Raw genomic sequence first — 6,265 nt, 5'->3', positions numbered from 1 at the left:
AGCGTGGTGTTGTTAGAGGGGGTTCTGTTTCAAAGTTGCTGTAAAATCAATGGATTATGTGGAAATACTGGCAAGCAAGAGCAAGCTGTAAACTTTCACACAGAGAGAGACAGCGAGAGAGAGAGGGCAAGACAGAGAGAAAGAGAGAGAGAGAGAGAGAGAGAGTTGTTTTGAAGTTGCAAACCTTTTAAACTTTTATGATTAAAGACAAGAATAACTTAAACAAGTAAATCAACTAACAGTGTGTAAACCACTGTAAGGAAAGAGAGTTTGAAGCAGCTGCGTGAAAAATCATCATCTTTTCCAGAAACCACGCTCTCAGTTCATGGTAGGGGTCAAATAAAGGTACCTACAGGGGCTTCAATGCAAACTGGTTGAGCTGTTCTTAGGCTATAGAAGTATGTAATAAAACTTTGGCCCTGCTCCTTTAAGGGGCTAACCAGGTAAATGTGATGTACAGACTTCAAAGTAATAAATCGCTGTTGTTGGAAGAAAACCTTGTATCTCCAAAATGATGACTTCACAGAAAAATGAAAAAACCTACTTTACTTTTAATGTAGGTCAATAGAACCAGATCTTTTTTTTTGGGCTGTTTGTTTTGGTCCATTCTTCATGAAATTTACACACAATGTAAATAGCAACAGGCATTTTCAAATAATGTCAAAAACTGAAAAACGACAAAAAATGGAGATATGAGGTTTTCTTCCGACAGCAGTGAAATAATTATAATACTATGGGTGATATGATGATGATGATGAGTTAACTAAATTACCATGAAATGCCCAACAAGTTTTAGGTTGGCAAGTGCGGGGTACAAACTGCAGAGTACTGTGTAATTATTTTGAGTAAAAAGATGTAATTACCAAGACAATCTAAATAAATTACACTAGAATCCCTGACAGGTTCTAGCTATTAATCTGATAAAGGACACAGTAAAATACCTAAAATAATACCAAAAAAAAATATTTGGAGAACAAGGTGCTGAGTACAAGCATACTTAAATTAAATTAAATTTCATTGTAATGACACAGGTTTAAGCAATAAAGTGAATCGAAATACCTCCAAGTATCGGAAGTAGTTCTACGGTGCAAATGGATGGCACAAAATACAAAAATAGATTTCTTAAGTAAATAGTTAAGACGTAAAAAATCTACCAATCATTGCTTTCACTCACAGCCCAGTATAGGATTCGTTTATAGGTAATAAACAAGTACATACCATAGAAGACTCTTTGTGATGTAATGTAATGTAAAAGTACCTTTAACTCAAAGTAATTACATAGTGCTGTAGAGTTTGTACCACATACCTACTCAGTTAATACCTAGAACCTGTTGAGCATTTCAATGCAACTTAGTTATCCAAAATAATTACTAAGTACTTTGGTACCTCACACTTACCTGATTAATGTATATAACTTAAGGGACTATAAAAAAAGCACTGCTGTGTCTGATCCACTCACACCAGCGCAACACACCCTTAACACTCTGCCACCACCACGTCAGTGTCACTGCAGTGCTGAGAATGATCCACCACCTAAATAATACCTGGTTTGTGGTGGTCCACCTCAGGTTAATGATAATTAATAGTTCTGTAATCAAACCAGGGAGACAAGCAAGAACAAATATAAATAAATAAATAAATAAATAAATAAATAGGGAAAAGGAAAATGCAGCTAAACCAAGGGACAAAAACATTGGAAACAAATCACTGTGCATTTTCCATTCTTTTTCATCTTGGCTTTTTTACAGAAAAGAAAAAGAAATATGCCAATTTGATTTACCTTCAGTTCTGGTATTTCTATAGGTGCTTCTATAGCTGCTCTATTACTTGCAGCAAAAACAATGAAAGCTATAAATACATTGTGCGTCACCAGCCTCAGCTCAGCCTTGTGTTTCATTATCTGATTTACTGTGTCCATATCCAGCAAAATCTATATGTTTACTTATTCATATATGTGTATCTACTTTCCTGCTGACAGTAGAGGCTGCATGTGTTTTCATAACAACAGTTCCAGTTTCAGGCGGCACCTCAAAACCAGTAGAACATACAGAGAATGCTAATGTTTCACCCACTGAGGAGCCATTACCCTCACACATGCATGCTCACTCCCCAGGGCCCAGAGCCAAACAGAGCCTCTACAGTATCTGCACTATTCAATAGGTGAGAACAGTGAGCGCATGAAGGGTTAAAGTGGTGTGATAAGGGAAAAGAGAAATCGTGGGCTGTGGGGTGTTCAGATAAAGGTGCTAGCGCTTAGCGGTTGGCCCTGGCAATTCCATCATGTTGCACTCCAGAAAAAAAGTGTTGAAAGTGGAAAGTGGAAGGAATCTCCTGGGAGGAAAAAACTCTCTCATGACAGCTGACACTCACACAGCATCTTCAGTTTACTGAGACACTGAGACCAAAACTCTCACTCTGCTTCATTGAGCTCAGTTTAATTTTAACCCCTTAGACTTCAGAGAACTTTCTGATGGTCCAAACTTCAGTTCTTGTCTTTCCTGACTACATAACTTAGATTTATTTTTGTAATTATAGTCTACTTCTTCGAAGTTACTGCATGATTTTAAGCTTGAAGTTTTAAGGGAATTCTGCCAATTTTTCAACATTTCTGCATTATGTGATACAGATTTCCTCACAATGGTTCTGATAGGAACCAGGTTCACAATGTCTTCAACGCAAATATAGCCATTTTCTTTACTAGTCAAAACATCAGTGAATATACTTTGACATTATATACATATACATATATATGACTTTTTTGTTGCCAATGTTAAAACAGTGGTAACAAGTTTTTTTGGGGTTGAATTTTGCCTTACAACACACTGCATGCACCTCTCCAAACTACTGCAAAACACTGTCATAAGCGTCAGGCAACTTATCCTTAACCAACTCATGTAATACTTTCTGTGAGGTGGCTTTGGGTACAGTAATCCCTTAACATTCCACGCTTATTACATACTAACTACAGGGACTTCAGTGCAAACTAATGGAGCTTTGCTTAGGTTATAGAAGTGTGTAATAAAACTTTAGGCCCACCAGCAGGCCCTTGGCTTGGTAAGGGGTTAATCCGTTCAAATGCCTGGTTCCTGTTACCCTCATTGTCAACAATTCCGACTCTATAAGGTTCCCTTAAAATGAGCAATTCACTTCAAATCACTCTCAATGACTTTGTTTACATATTAACACATTTTACAGACATAAAATAAAAAAAGTAAATCTGTTGAACTTCCTTTCAAGTTTCTCAATGAGCTTCTATATTTCAGAGAAACATTTGTGAAAAGAGATAACCATCTGGATTCAAGACAAATGTTTGCTTTGCGTGCAGTAAAATAGGGGAAAATCACTGCCAGAACACTTTGGCACCACTGCTGCACTGCTAGTACCTTATGAAGCTATTAGCATACAACACGAACAGCTCATTCCAGGCAACCATTAAGAATTCACAAGAGCAGTGCGAATGTGCCGAGAGGGGAGTGACAGGACTTGGTGCTCTAAACACAGTGGAATCATGAATGAGCCAGCTGGCAGAACACACAAGCCCATACAAAAACATCTAGGCTAGATGCGTGTCTGATGGAAGATTAGGAGGAATTAGTGAAGTTTTAATGTGTTGTACACATTATTTTCAGACAATATGAAGCTAGTTTGTTGAAATGTGTAGAAATAGAACTATTCTGCTGCTTTTATTGACAGTGCTTTAATGCACCTGTCGTAAGAGCACCACATATCACTTTCATACATTAAGAATCCAAAAGTCAAAGTACTTCAGAGTCATTGTCTCTAACAACAGATCTGTGTTGAGTGATAGCTGAAACATAGTTTCTCCAGAACATGGTGCTGCATTCAACACAGAACAGCAGCAGAGAGTAGTGCAAAAAATACAGTAATTCAATAAATACAGACAATAATTCACACAAACACTATTTAGTGGACAAAATGACTTCAGGATAAAAGAGACTAAACAGTAAATACTGAACAGGTGGAGGGAAGATAAAATGACTCAATCAGATGGAATATACCCAACAGCAACAACCATTTATATGCACAGTACTGTTCAAAAGACAGAAACCACCCTTTTCTTTATTGAATTTTCAGTCAACATGGCCATTAAACACAAGTTCCTGAGATATTTCTGAGGAGATTAGATATATGATAATTTATTTCCATAAGAAAAGGGAAAGTAAGAGAAAAAAAGAAGCTAAACAAAATCTAGCAGATAAACAAAACCTTTACTGTCAGACAAACAGTACTTTTTTTTACCAACTTCTAAGACTGAACTTTTAAGGTGTATAAAATATCCCTTCAGATTTCTTTTACAAACTGAAAGCAAGTCTCCTTGAACACATTAAATATCAAAGGAATAATATTACATTTACTTGTTGAGGCTTCTGTGTAATTTTCTGTTAAATATATATTTTTTTGCTTTTTTCTTTATGCTGAAAAATGAATAACTTTGACTTAATGTCAGTTTAGTCTGGAAATTAAACACAAACTTAATTCCAAAAAAAAAACAAAAAAAAAAAACATTGAGATAAAATGTGAAACGTAGACAAAATCAGAAGGAATACAGCAGAAAGACAAGGTATGTAATGATTTACTTTATAAACTTCATTGTAATCTTCATTTATTTTCCTATTTATTTATTAGTTAGTAAATATACACTCATTCTAAAATTAATGCCTTCAACATGTTCCAAAAATGTTAAGACAGGGGTGATTTAAGAGTAGGAACATTGTGAAATGTTCAAAAAAAAAAATCTTAAACAGGTGAGGCAATCATTCTTAGGTATAAAAAGAACATCCAGTAACGGCCTAGTCCTTTACGAGCAAGAACGGGTTGAAGCTCACCACTTTTCCAAAAATGCATCGGCAAAAAATTCCAACAGTTTAAAAATAACTGCAATCAATCACAAGCATTTCAGGTATTTCACCCTCTACGGTGTATAATACCAATAGATTCAGGGAATCCAGAAAAACATCTGTGTGCAAAAGTGCAAGCCTACAAACCACAGCTGAATGCCTGAGAGCTTCCAACCCATCAGACGGCACTCCTGCATGTTTCTGTGATAGATGTAATTTTACGGAATGTCCATGCTTATTTCAACATGCCAATGCCGAGCCACATTCAGCACACATTAAAACAGCATGGCAGCGTAATCAGATAGTGAGAGTGCTGGACTGGCCTTCCTGCAGTCCAGACCTGTCTCCCATTGAAAACATATATGTGCAAAACATAATAATGAAGACCCCTATATAGTCGCACAGCTGAAGACTTGCATGATAGAAGAATTGGTTTAAGATTTGTGTCTTTGGTCTCCAAACGATTATTAAGTGCTGTTTGAAGGAAAGATGATTTAAAAGAGAGGTCAAAATACCACATTTGTAGAACATGTTGCAGACATCAAATTTAAAATGAGTGTACATTTACGAAAAACAATGAAGTTGATAAGATAAAACATAAAATACTTTGGTTTTGTGCTGTTTTTTGTACCGGTATCTGTAGAGATCAAACAGAATGTACTAAATACTGCTTTTTGTTTTTAGTGGCATTTTACATTGTGTCCCAACTATTTTGGAATTGGGTTTGTAAATTTGGAATTTTGTTTGCAACTGATCCCCCTCTGTGGGTCAGGCATTTGAAGAAGATAAACAAAAACACAGTCCTACATATTACACCTTCAAGTTCTCACGCAAAAGCACTAAAAGTTCACTTGCTTTAAGCATTTTTCAACAAGGAGACAATATTAAACAGTAAACATATTCTCAAGTGCATAATTTACTGTGATATCTTAGTGATGGCCAAGTCAGACATTTCTCTCCGTTTCTCTCTTTCTTTCTCTTTCTCAGAGCCACATAACACACATAACACACTGCTGTCAGGTAAGGTGACTCATGTGCCTTTGTGAAGACCATTAACAGAGGCTCCAGTGTTCCTCTGGGTGTTCTTTGCACATACACTGCAGAAACATTTCTCTGTAGCCATGTGATTCCCACATGCTCTACTTGTGAAAGCTGCAGAATGTGCTTGTGTTCAACACATAACTTGGTACTCTTAAGCGAGTCTTTGTGATACTACAGTGCATGTCCAAAAAGCTTATAGACACCTGATCATCCAACATTTCTTCTGAAATCAAAAGGCATCAATAGGGAGATTGTCCCTTCTTTGCTGCAGTAACAGCCTCCACTCTTCTGGGAAGGCTTTACTCTAGATGTTGGAACATTGCAGTGAGGATTTGATGGTGTTTAGCCACAAGAGCATTAGTGAG

The sequence above is a fragment of the Colossoma macropomum genome, unplaced genomic scaffold, assembly GCF_904425465.1.
Source record: "Colossoma macropomum unplaced genomic scaffold, Colossoma_macropomum, whole genome shotgun sequence".
Classification (NCBI taxonomy): Eukaryota; Metazoa; Chordata; class Actinopteri; order Characiformes; family Serrasalmidae; genus Colossoma; species Colossoma macropomum.
This window is presented reverse-complemented; position numbering follows the sequence as displayed.